The following is a 14155-nucleotide window of genomic DNA, read 5'->3' on the forward strand; positions in this document are numbered from 1 at the left end:
AATGTTACCGGCAATGACAGGGGAGTTTGTTAGGATCTAAAGAAATATGAAAGGAGCAAAGACCCAGTACAAAGTTAGAGGAAAACTCACCTCAGTCTTCAGAAACCTAACACTGGGATAGGGTTTTATACATTTGTTTATGCCAAAGACACACCAGAATGGCTTTTCAAGAGGTGTTGAATGTTCCTGGGGGGTCTAGTCTCAGTCCTGACTTAAATCTTGTTTGAATACTGCTGTCCATCAATGATTGCCAACCAAATGTTGACAAAAAAATGGATATATGTTGTGCAAAGTTGGTAGAATCTTATTCCAAATTATTCACAGCTGTAACGGCTGCCAAAGGTGCTTCCACCAAGTATTAACTCAGGGGTGGAGGGTGGAGATGTTATTTCGCTACACCCGCAATAACATCTGCTAAATATGTGTATGTGACCAATTTCAATTATGATATTTCAGAATATTTCATTCTTGATTTGTAAAATGTTCTATAACTTTATTTTACTTTGAAAATGGAGAGTAGGTTGTGTAGGTAATAAATATAATTTAATACCTTTTTAGATTTTAAAGCAGCAAAATGTGAAAAAATAAAAGCTTATGGGGGTGTCGACTTTCTATAGGCCCTGTAAGTGTGAAGTACATGTGGTCTGTTTTAGTTCCCCTGGCGACGCTCCAGGCGGATTTACCAGCAAGTGTACTCGAAGCATGTGGGGACCAACTGGCAAGTGTCTTCACTGACATTTTCAACCTCTCCCTGACCGAGTCTGTAATACCACCATAGTCCCTGTGCCCAAGGAAGAGAAGGTAACCCGCCTTAATGATTACCTTTCCCACCTGGACAAAAGGAACACCTATGTGAGAATGTTGTTCATTGTCTACAGCTCAGCGTTCAACACCATAGTGCCCACAAAGCTCATCACTAAACTAAGTACCCTGGGACTAAACACCTCCCTCTGCAACTGGATCCTGGACTTCCTGACGGGCCACCCCCAGGTGGTAAAGGTAGGCAACAACACATCTACCATGCTGATCCTCAACACTGGGGCCTCTCAAGGGTGCGTGCTTAGTTACCTCCTGTACTCCCTGTTCACCCACGACTGTGTGGCCAAACACGATTCCAACACCATCATTAAGTTTGCTGACGACACAACAGTGGTAGGCCTGATTACAGACAACAATGAGACAGCCTATAGGGAGGAGGTTGGAGACCTGGCAGTGTGGGGCCAGAACAACAACCTCTCCCTCAATGTCAGCAAGACAAAGGAGCTGATCGTGGACTACAGGAAAAGGCGGGCCGAACAGGCCCCCATTAACATCGACGTGGCTGTAGTAGAGCGGGTCGAGAGTTTCAAGTTTCTTGATGTCCACATCAAAAAACGATCATGGTCCAAACACACTAAGACAGTCGTGAAGAGGACATGACAACACCTTTTCCCTCTCAGGAGACCGAAAAAATTTGGCATGGGTCCCCAGATCCTCAAAAAGTTATACAGCTGCACCATCGAGAGCATCCTGACCGGTTGCATCACCGCCTGGTATGGCAACTGTTCGGTATCTGACCATAACGTGTTACAGAAGGTAGTGCGTACGGCCCAGTACATCACTGGGGCCAAGCTTCCAGCCATCCATATACTAGACGGTGTCAGAGGAAAGCCCCAAAAATGGTCAAAGACTCCAGTCACCCAAGTCGTAGTCTGTTCTCTCTGCTACAGCACGGCAAGTGGTACCGGAGCACCAAGTCTAGGACCAAAAGGCTCCTTAACAGCTTCGGGGCGGCAGGTAGCCTAGTGGTTAAGAGCGTTTGGCCAGTAACCGAAAGGTTGCTGGATAGAATCCCCAAACCGACAAGGTAAAAATCTGTCATTCTGCCTCTGAGCAAGGCAGTTAATCCACTGTTCCCCGGGCGCCGAAGACATGGATGTCGATTATGGCAGTTTTTTTTTTACTTTAGTTTATTTGGTAAATATTTTCTTAACTCTTTAACTCTTTCTTGAACTGCATTGTTGGTTAAGGGCTTCTATTTCACTGTAAGGTCTACTACACCTGTTGTATTCGGTGCATGTGAGCTTTGCTTTGCTACACCAGTTTCACATGCAGAACATATGTCCACCTCAGGCAACAGAGGCGAGGTTACACAGTAGACCCAAATCAAGGAGCCTAATATGACAAGAAACAGAACTGCTTACATCTGTCATCCAATCACAGTGGAAGGAAAAACATTTGTTTGTAACCGAAACGGTAAGGATGATGCAAACAGACACATTGACGGTACCGGCTTCAGATGACTCCCGTGGGGCAAAACGGAGACAACCATCGCGTTTGTGATAATCTCATCCTCCCATAAGGTGGTCATATTAGTTTGTATGTCAAACAATGCGGACGCGGCTCGAGACATTTTCGCGAGAAGACCGATTTTCAGTATGTTTCATGGTCTGACAAACACTGCTGTAGCTCGGCTCCCTTCCACCGCAGATGCGGAGGGCAGTCATAGGCAGAGATATCTCTAGCTTAAACTGATGGATTGTGATGGTGTTTCTTTGTATTATGTTACTTAAATTGACGCACCGGTGCAACAATAAACTCTTAAGAGGTTTGTACAGGTGACGTTCAAATGACAGTCATGACAGATCCTGGAAACCATATTCATTTCCTTTCATTATTCTAGTCTCTCATTATTCATAGGTAGACGTTTGACGTGGCAAGGAGGTGGCTTTCATTTCACTGAAACAGAAACTGAAACTTAGACACGGGACATATAAAGACCTGTGTTCTAGGAAGCCATCCCATTAAGGTTATTCCCTACTCTGGTTATTAAACGGCTCTGAACTTGTCAATCAAGTCAAACACAAGCAGTCAAAAATGTATGCTAATTATAGTCCAGGCGAAGAAGTTAAATGTAGGATGATGGCCAGGATGATGAACTCGAACGATTCAGGATTGGAACGAGGATATGGAAACGACTACCAGATCACAAAGCGTACATACTTCCAACAGCCAGATTCCTATACTCACTCAGTGAGCACAGAGAGAACCCCACATGTGAGAAACAGGTGAGTCCACAAGGACAATTATTGGGTTGTCATTCTGTTGTTGACCAAGATTATACTTTTGAATGTATAACTGAAGGGGAATACTGATCTGACTTTTATAACATTATTAAAAAATACTAAAACATAATTCCATTATCATGCTCCAACAGGAAGTGGAATGGGGGTTCCAAGACGTTCCAGAAAAGACCATATTCTCGTAAGACAACATTTAAAATCTATTACCAAATCAATGAGAAAACATGTGTACTAACCAACCCCATGTACACTGTTTATTTGTTTTGTAAAGGATGCAACAGCAAATTCACTACAATCTAAAACATTTATCTGAAAACCGACCATGATATAGATTATGCAGTGCCTTCAGAAAGTGTTCACACCCATTGACTTTCTCAAACTTTTGTTGTGTTACAGCCTGGATTTAAAATGGATTCCATTCAGATTTCTTTTGTCACTGACAAACAGTACCTCATAATGTCAAATTGGTAGTGTGTTTTTAGAAAATGTTACACATGAATTAAAAATGAAAAGCTGAAATGTCTTTAGTCAATAGGTATTGTAAAAACTATTGGTTGCTAAATCCGGAGAAATGACGGACGGTAAAAATCTGACTAAAAGGACCACATAAAAACGGTTGGCTGGTGGTATGCTCTCACCAGTCTGAGTGGTCGGCTGTGAATACCCTCACCCGCTATATACAGTGCCTTGCGAAAGTATTCGGCCCCCTTGAACTTTGCGACCTTTTGCCACATTTAAGGCTTCAAACATAAAGATATAAAACTGTATTTTTTTGTTAAGAATCAACAACAAGTGGGACACAATCATGAAGTGAAACGACATTTATTGGATATTTCAAACTTTTTTAACAAATCAAAAACTGAAAAATTGGGCGTGCAAAATTATTCAGCCCCTTTACTTTCAGTGCAGCAAACTCTCTCCAGAAGTTCAGTGAGGATCTCTGAATGATCCAATGTTGTCCTAAATGACTAATGATGATAAATACAATCCACCTGTGTGTAATCAAGTCTCCGTATAAATGCACCTGCACTGTGATAGTCTCAGAGGTCCGTTAAAAGCGCAGAGAACATCATGAAGAACAAGGAACACACCAGGCAGGTCCGAGATACTGTTGTGAAGAAGTTTAAAGCCGGATTTGGATACAAAAAGATTTCCCAAGCTTTAAACATCCCAAGGAGCACTGTGCAAGCGATAATATTGAAATGGAAGGAGTATCAGACCACTGCAAATCTACCAAGACCTGGCCGTCCCTCTAAACTTTCAGCTCATACAAGGAGAAGACTGATCAGAGATGCAGCCAAGAGGCCCATGATCACTCTGGATGAACTGCAGAGATCTACAGCTGAGGTGGGAGACTCTGTCCATAGGACAACAATCAGTCGTATATTGCACAAATCTGGCCTTTATGGAAGAGTGGCAAGAAGAAAGCCATTTCTTAAAGATATCCATAAAAAGTGTCGTTTAAAGTTTGCCACAAGCCACCTGGGAGACACACCAAACATGTGGAAGAAGGTGCTCTGGTCAGATGAAACCAAAATTGAACTTTTTGGCAACAATGCAAAACGTTATGTTTGGCGTAAAAGCAACACAGCTGAACACACCATCCCCACTGTCAAACATGGTGGTGGCAGCATCATGGTTTGGGCCTGCTTTTCTTCAGCAGGGACAGGGAAGATGGTTAAAATTGATGGGAAGATGGATGGAGCCAAATACAGGACCATTCTGGAAGAAAACCTGATGGAGTCTGCAAAAGACCTGAGACTGGGACGGAGATTTGTCTTCCAACAAGACAATGATCCAAAACATAAAGCAAAATCTACAATGGAATGGTTCAAAAATAAACATATCCAGGTGTTAGAATGGCCAAGTCAAAGTCCAGACCTGAATCCAATCGAGAATCTGTGGAAAGAACTGAAAACTGCTGTTCACAAATGCTCTCCATCCAACCTCACTGAGCTCGAGCTGTTTTGCAAGGAGGAATGGGAAAAAATGTCAGTCTCTCGATGTGCAAAACTGATAGAGACATACCCCAAGCGACTTACAGCTGTAATCGCAGAAAAAGGTGGCGCTACAAAGTATTAACTTAAGGGGGCTGAATAATTTTGCACGCCCAAATTTTCAGTTTTTGATTTGTTAAAAAAGTTTGAAATATCCAATAAATGTCGTTCCACTTCATGATTGTGTCCCACTTGTTGTTGATTCTTCACAAAAAAATACAGTTTTATATCTTTATGTTTGAAGCCTGAAATGTGGCAAAAGGTCGCAAAGTTCAAGGGGGCCGAATACTTTCGCAAGGCACTGTACTTATAACTGATTGGTTCTGATTGGTTCAGTCCTCACACACACACACACACACACACACACACACACACACACACACACACACACACACACACACACACACACACACACACACACACACACACACACACACACGTAGACACAGCTGTTTTCATTTGAAGATGTTTATAGGATTTTGGTCATCCGAACGACTTGGAATCTTATTGTTGTGGTTCTATAAAACAAAGATATGCACACACGTAAACAGTATTAGTTAAAAGTTATGACTATGCAATTTACATATCTGTACATGAATAAACGGCAAATGGCATAACACTTGTCTATAAAGGGCTATAAACACAGCATCCCTATAAACATCAATTTAAAACATTCACCTCTTGGAGAGAGAAACAAATTACGTGGATTGACAAAGGGTCAAGATTTATGACACCCTCTCTCTCCAGCCTTGTGTGAGAATTTTATCAGATCTGCCCTGGCGCAACAGGGTCATAAATTACTCTGCGCATGAGCAAGCTCCAAGAAGTGTCTGGGATGACTCTAGAAGCTCGCCCATGGCAGCACAATAAAACACCTTAATAAAGGCCACTATGGAAAACGCTGTGGTAGCGTGTGGATGCAAAAGACAATGTTAACTAATACAACAATTAAACCACTTCTGGAAATGTATTGCAACCAATAAAATAATAACACTTATGACAGTACAGAATTACATACAGTTGAAGTCGGAAGTTTACATACACCTTAGCCAAATACATTTAAACTCAGTTTTCACAATTCCTGACATTTAATCCTAGTAATAATTCCCTGTCTTAGGTCAGTTAGGATCATCACTTTATTTTAAGAATGTGAAATGTCAGAATAATAGTAGAGAGAATAATTTATTTAAACTTTTATTTATTTTATCACATTCCCAGTGGGTCAGAAGTTTACATACACTCAATTAGTATTTGGTAGCATTGCCTTTAAATTGTTTAACTTGGGTCAAAGTTTGTAGGCCTCCTTGCTTGCACACGCTTTTTCAAATCTGTCCACACATTTTCTATAGGATTGAGGTCAGGGCTTTGTGATGGCCAAGCTCGAATACCTTGACTTTGTTGTCCTTAAGCCATTTTGCCACAACTTTGGAAGATGCTTGGGGTCATTGTCCATTTGGAAGACCCATTTTGCAACCAAGCTTTTACTTCCTGACTGATGTCTTGAGATGTTGCTTCAATATATCCACATAATGTCCTCCCTCATGATGCCATCTATTTTGTGAAGTGCATCAGTCATTTTATCATCAGTTTCTCTCAGCCAATCATCAGTCGTTTGTGTAAGTGCTCTGCTTGTTGATTGTCCTTCCCCATAACCGTGCTAAAAGTCTGTGGTCAATTTGTTTACTGTGAAATAGCATTGTATCTGGTCAAACCAGATCCAGCAGGTTTGCAAGCAGAGTAAAACAAAATGAACAAAACTGATGTATCTTTCAGGACCTATTCAGGCCGTCGGTAGATCCACCCAATACAAACATTAAATTAAATTATTGTGTCCTCACTCCTGCCTGCTATTTGAACTATTTGCCGAAAACAATTAACCGATTCTCGGAAGACATTCGCTCTGCTAAACGTCAGCAGGAGGAGAACAATTAACGTTTTGTCCTGAATACAAAGTATTTTGTTTGGGGCAAATGCAATACAACACATTACTGAGTACCAATCCTCATATTTTCAACCGTAATGGTGGCTACATCATGTTATGGGTATGCTTGTAATCGTTAAGGACTGGTGAGTTTTTCAGGATAAAAAAATAAACGTAATGGAGCTATGCACAGGCAAAAACCTATTGGAAAACCTGGTTCAGTCTGCTTTCCACAAGACACTGCGAGATTAATTCACCTTTCAGCAGGATAATAACCTAACATGAATGGCCAAATAAACACAAGTTCCTTACCAAGAAGACAGCAAATGTTCCTGAAGGGCCGAGTAACAGTTTTGACTGAAATTTGTTTAAGAATCTATGGCAAGACCTGGAAATGGGCCTCCCGAGCGGCGCAGCGGTCTAAGGCACTGCATCGCAATGTTGCAGCGTTACTACGGGGTTTGATCCCATGCTGTGTCATTACTGTTCGTGACTGCATAAGCGGCACACAATTGGCCCAATGTCTTCCGGGTTAGGGGAGGGTTTGGCCAGGCTTTACTTGGCTCATCGCGCTCTAGCAACTCCTTGTGGCAGACCGGGTGCCTGCAGGCTGACTTCGGTCAAGTTGAACGTTGTTTCCTACGACACATTGGTGCAGCTGGTTTTTGAGTTAAGAGAGCGGTTATTAAGAAGCGGGGTTTGGCGGGTCATGTTTCGGGGGACGCATGACTCAAACTTTGCCTCTCCTGAGCCTGTTGGGGAGTTGCTGCGATGAGACAAGATCGTAATCACGAAATTGTGGGGTAAAAATTACAACAACAAAAAAAGACCTGAACAAGTTTGTCTAGCAATGATCAACAACCAACTTGACAGAGCTTGAAGAATTTTGAAAAGAATAATGCACAATCCAGGTGTGGAAAGCTCTTACAGACTTACCCAGAAAGACTCACAGATACAATCGCTGACAAAGGTGATTCTACCATGTATTGACTCAGAGGTTGAATATGTATCTAATCAAGATATGTTAGTGGTTTATTTTTCATGATTTATTTGACAAATGTTAGACTTTCTCTTCCACTTTGACATTACAGAGTTTTTTTTATTTAACCTTCATTTAACTAGGTAAGTCAGTTAGAACAAATTCTTAATTACAATGACAACCTAGGAACAGTGGGTTAACTGCCTTGTTCAGGGGCAGAACCAGATTTTTACCTTGTCAGCTCAGGGATTCAATCTAGTAACTTTTCGGTTACTGGCCCAAAGGTCTAACCACTAAAATACCTGACGCCCCAGGTAGCTTAGAATTGTTTTAGCTTAAATCTTATAATTATTTTTTATTTTTTTATAATTAAATCCATTTTAATCCCAATTTGTAACATCAAGAGGTGTAAATACTTTCTGAAGGCAATGTATTTCAAGAACTGCATCATAAGCAAGTTTGATATGGTAAAGTATACCTAAAAATGAAGGAAGTAATGGTACAAGAGTGGGGAACTATGGGAGTTATGCTAACCTGAGATTTTAATGTACCTGAAAAACACCTTTAATGCAGGGAGGAATGGTTCCAGGAGTGCTTCATTAGAAGACACCATACAAAGAGGAAAAGAAAGGAATGCATCTGCTCTGCATGACACAAGTTGCAGAACTACACAAGGTGAGAGAGTAAAGATTTGTCGCAAAATATACAGTACAGTTCAAACGTTTGGACACACCTACTCATTCAAGGGTTTTTATTTTTTTTTCTATTTTCTACATTGTAGAATTATAGTGAAGACATCAAAACTATGAAATAACACGTATGGAATCGTGTAGTAACCAAAAAAGTGTTAAACAAATCAAAATTGATTTAATATTTGAGATTCTTCAGAGTAGCCACCATTTGCCTTGATGACAGCTTTGCACACTCTTGGCATTCTCTCAACCAGCTTCATGAGTTAGTCACCTGGAATGCATTTCAATTAACAGTTGTGCCTTGTTAAAAGTTAATTTGTGGAACTAATTTCTTTCTTAATGCATTTGAGACAATCAATTGTGTTGGGACAAGGAAGGGGTGGTATACAGAATATAGCCCTATTTGGTAAAAGACCAAGTCCATATTATGGCAAGAACAGCTCAAATAACCAAAGAGAAACCACAGTCCATCATTATTTTAAGACATTAAGGTAAGTCAATGCAGAAAATCTCAAGAACATCAAGTGCAGTTGCAAAAACCATCAAGCGCTATGATGAAACTGGCTCTCATGAGGACCACCACAGGAAAGGAAGACCCAGAGTTACCTCTGCTGCAGAAGATAAGTTCATTAGAGTTAACTCAGATTGCAGCCCAAATAAATGTTTCAGAGTTCAAGTAACAGACACATCTCAACATCAACTGTTCAGAGGAGACAGCATGAATCGGGCCTTCATGGTCGAATTGCTGCAAAGAAACCACTACTAAAGGATGCCAATAAGAAGAAGAGACTTGCTTGTACCAAGAAACACAGGCAATGGACATTAGACCAGTGAAAATCTGTCCTTTAGTCTGATGAGTCCAAATTTGAGATTTTTGGTTCCAACCGTCGTGTCTTTGTGAGACATAGTAGGTGAACGGATGATCTCCGCATGTGTGGTTCCCACAGTGAAGCATGGAGGAGGAGGTGTGATGGTGTGGGGATGCTTTGCTGGTGATACTGTCAAGGATATATTGAAAATTCAAGGCACACTTAACCAGCATGGCTACCACAGCATTTTGCAGCGATACACCATCCCATCTGGTTTGCCCTTAGTGGGACTATCATTTGTTTTTCAACATGACAATGGCCCAACACACCTCCAGGTTGTTTAAGGGCTATTTGACCAAGATGGAGAGTGATGGAGTGCTGCATCAGATGACCTGGCCTCTACAATCACCCGAACTCAACCCAATTGAGATGGTTTGGGATGAGTTGGACCACAGAGGGAAGGAAAAACATCCAACAAGTGCTCAGCATATGTGGGAACTCCTTCAAGACTGTTGGAAAAGCATTCCGGGTGAAGCTGGTTGAGAGAATGCCAAGAGTGCAAAGCTGTCATCAAGGCAAAGGGTGGTTACTTTGAAGAATCTCAAATATAAAATATATTTTGATTTGTTTAACACTTTTTTGGTTGCTACATGATTCCATATTTGTTATTTCATAGTTTTGATGTCTTAACTATTATTTTTCAATGTAGAAAACAAGGGGGGAAAAAAAACTTGAATGAGTAGGTGTGTCCAAACTTTTGACTGGTACTGTACATTGTTGAAACACTTTATAATGTAGCTTCCACAATATCATACAAAATAATTATATTCATTTGACATAGGTGACACTTCAACAGCACACAAAATCCCAAGCTGTTTGTTAAAGATGATTGTGATTGACCTACAACCATTGTCCATTGTTGAAGACAAAGGTATCTGCGCTGTTATGAGGGCTATTGAGCCCACACAGGACATTTCACGAGTGACATCCAAAGACCTACGCTTACAACTTCTTCAAATGTATAAAGAGACTAAAGAGATGGTGAAAAAAGAGTTGGCTTCATCAGATGACATTTCGTTGACATCAGAATTGTGGGTTTCAAGAGCTGAAGTATCTTTTGTGACGGTGACCTGTCACTATCTAGGCAAAGACTGGCATCTGAAGTCCCATGTGTTAGAAACAGCCAATTTACCTGATGAACATACTCCAAAAAACATAGTGGACCAGATGCTGAAGACCGCAAAAGCATGGGGCATTAAAGACAAAATCCATACCGTTGTCATGGAAGGAGGAACAACCATGAAGGACGAAGTCTCAAAAGCTGGATGGACACACATCTCTTGTCTTGCTTATACTTTGGACTTGGTGTTCAAGGACGTCCTAGAAAAATATTCTGGACTTAAAACTCTGCTGAAAAAGTCCCAGAATGTTGTGAGGTTCTTCCACTGTGACATCAAGGCAGAACAAAAACTCAAGGAGTACCAACTGAAGCTAAAGTTGCCTGAAAGTGTACTGATCCAGTCTGTTGGTAACGGTTGGCTCTCTTCACTCAGCATGCTGGAGCGATTTGTAGAACAGCACCAGGCCATTACAGCTGTGCTCCTTCAGAGGCTTGAGTACAACCTATGGCTTGCAGACGAAGACATAAAGACAATCAACGATGTCATAGCCGCACTTCAGCCTTTCAAAAAGGCAACAAAAGAAATGCCAAGAGCGGGATATGAATCCATATCATTTATCATTCCACTTATGAACAGATGTCAGAGAGACATCGAAAAGTTGGCACAAAACGGTAACGAGGTAGCATTCGGTCTGGCCAAAATGTGTGAATGGCATTTTTGCAATGTCAAGCTCAACCGCTGGCTTACAGTTAGCACAGTCCTGGACCCAAGATTCAAGAAGCTCCTACTCTCTGATGATAACAAAGTCCAGTTATCCAGAAGACAAATCCTCAAAGCAATGGATGACATCAGCACAAGTGCAGTGTCCGCTCCAGTTGGTTCTGGCAAACCATCCCACTTTGATTGTGACTTTATGAGGTATGTCAAAGAGAGACCCATCACAATGTTTCAGAGCCCCCTGAAATGGTGGAGGGTCAACAAAGACTTAGTGGATCTAAAAAGGATTGCACATAAATACCTTGGCGTTGTTTGCACAGCAATACCACTGGAGAGAGTTTTCGCCAAAGAAGAGAGCCATGTCTTCTGTAACAGGCGAAGCTGCTTAGAGACGGAAAATGTCAATATGGTGCTATTTCTAAACAGCAACTGTTCTACAACAATGTAGCAACCCACTGGGGGAAAAAAACGAGTTGAATCAACGTTGTCTCCATGTCATTTCAACCCCAAAAATCTATGTGATGACGTTGAATCAAAGTGGAAAACTGATTGGATTTGCAAAAAGTAATAGACGTGACATTTTTTTTTTTCACCCAATTTTTAACCTTAGTCCAATAGCATGGTGAATGTGTTTGTTGATTTCACTTTAGTTGACAACTCAACCAAATGTAAATCAAAACAAGACTTTGAATTGACGTCTGTGCCCACTTGGAACACACCAATGACAAAAGTACTCTTTCAATTATAAAGCAACCTGAGATTATATATATATAAAATACTGTAACAATATGTGATGATCATGTGTTTATATAAACTACAAAGTAAACATAACTGTCAATTACCTAACACAGAATTATATTTAAAACATTACAACATAAACATTAGAACCTGATCAACCTTTAATCGAGAGAAAAAAACAATAACACTGAAAACACAGATTACGCGTTGCACCTGGTGGAAAAGATAACACTTTATGCCCCCTGGTGGAAAAGATAACACTTTATGCCCCCTGGTGGAAAAGATAAGACTTTATGCCCCCTGGTGGAAAAGATAACACTTTATGCCCCCTGGTGGAAAAGATAACACTTTATGCCCCCTGGTGGAAAAGATAAGACTTTATGCCACCTGGTGGAAAAGATAAGACTTTATGCCACCTGGTGGAAAAGATAACACTTTATGCCCCGTGGTGGAAAATATAACACTTTATGCCCCCTGGTGGAAAAGATAACACTTTATGCCCCCTGGTGGAAAAGATAAGACTTTATGCCCCCTGGTGGAAAAGATAACACTTTAGATAACACTTTATGCCCCCTGGTAGAAAAGATAACACTTTATGCCCCCTGGTAGAAAAGATAACACTTTATGCCCCTGGTGGAAAAGATAACACTTTATGCCCCCTGGTGGAAAAGATAAGACTTTATGCCACCTGGTGGAAAAGATAACACTTTAGATAACACTTTATGCCCCCTGGTAGAAAAGATAACACTTTATGCCCCCTGGTGGAAAAGATAACACTTTATGCCCCCTGGTGGAAAAGATAACACTTTATGCCCCCTGGTGGAAAAGATAAGACTTTATGCCACCTGGTGGAAAAGATAAGACTTTATGCCACCTGGTGGAAAAGATAACACTTTATGCCCCGTGGTGGAAAATATAACACTTTATGCCCCCTGGTGGAAAAGATAACACTTTATGCCCCCTGGTGGAAAAGATAAGACTTTATGCCCCCTGGTGGAAAAGATAACACTTTAGATAACACTTTATGCCCCCTGGTAGAAAAGATAACACTTTATGCCCCCTGGTAGAAAAGATAACACTTTATGCCCCCTGGTGGAAAAGATAACACTTTATGCCCCCTGGTGGAAAAGATAAGACTTTATGCCACCTGGTGGAAAAGATAACACTTTAGATAACACTTTATGCCCCCTGGTAGAAAAGATAACACTTTATGCCCCCTGGTGGAAAAGATAACACTTTATGCCCCCTGGTGGAAAAGATAACACTTTATGCCCCCTGGTGGAAAAGATAACACTTTATGCCCCCTGGTGGAAAAGATAACACTTTATGCCCCCTGGTGGAAAAGATAACACTTTATGCCCCCTGGTGGAAAAGATAACACTTTTTCGTGTGCAACAGGCAAGATACATTCTCTTTCAGTATGATACTGGATGAGAACAAAATGACAGACAAGATAACTTCACCAGATTTTTGGGAGGATAAGATGAGAGTCACAAGAGGTAGATGTTTAACGCAGCTCTTTTCAGTTTTACCTTGGGCTTCCTGCATTGAAAATCTGATTGTTACCTTTGGGTTGAGTAAATCTTGACTCAAAATAATGATATCACATAGTCATATTGTATAGTCATATTGTTTGTACCAAGAATAAATATGAAGTGATGTTTGTTTACATTTATCAAATATTCTGTCTGCTAAGCTATATAAAAACGTGTACATTTTTACATTTTCATCAATAAATGTACGTTACATTTATCTCAATGCATTCCTCTATCTTTATTCCAGTATAGGACAGTTGAAAGGACTGTTTTAACGTATTTAACTAAATGCCAACTATAGGCTGAATATCCACAATATGCAAGTCTTGTCAACCAGTAGAAGAAATACATTTTGAACATGACAAGAATCAAGACCAACACATATCTAATGGTGTCTAGATGAGCAAGTCTTACCTTGTAGCAGGTTACCATAGGGGGTCTGATTTGTGGTGGCTGAAGTAGGTTGGGCTAGAGTGGTGTTGCCTGGAGTAGGTTTCATGCTGGTGTCTAATCTGATGGTTGATGTTCTCTATGCTTTTGAGGGAAGTAAAGACAAACATCATAAAGAAATAGAGTTTGATAGA

At 40.8% G+C, this 14155-nt stretch overlaps 1 long non-coding RNA gene across 1 annotated transcript; it reads left to right on the plus strand.

Annotated features, from left to right (window-relative positions):
- The first annotated feature begins 2276 nt into the window (after nt 1-2276).
- Nucleotides 2277-13788, plus strand: si:ch211-152f22.4 (zinc finger BED domain-containing protein 4). The gene is made up of 4 exons (XR_005037974.2): nt 2277-3047; nt 3197-3243; nt 8533-8634; nt 10302-13788. It is a non-coding gene; the product is annotated as a zinc finger BED domain-containing protein 4 (long non-coding RNA).
- Nucleotides 13789-14155: the final 367 nt, after the last annotated feature.

Source organism: Oncorhynchus mykiss, chromosome 20 (genome assembly GCF_057628025.1).
Source record: "Oncorhynchus mykiss isolate SJ-2025 chromosome 20, ASM5762802v1, whole genome shotgun sequence".
In the NCBI taxonomy this organism is placed as follows: domain Eukaryota; kingdom Metazoa; phylum Chordata; class Actinopteri; order Salmoniformes; family Salmonidae; genus Oncorhynchus; species Oncorhynchus mykiss.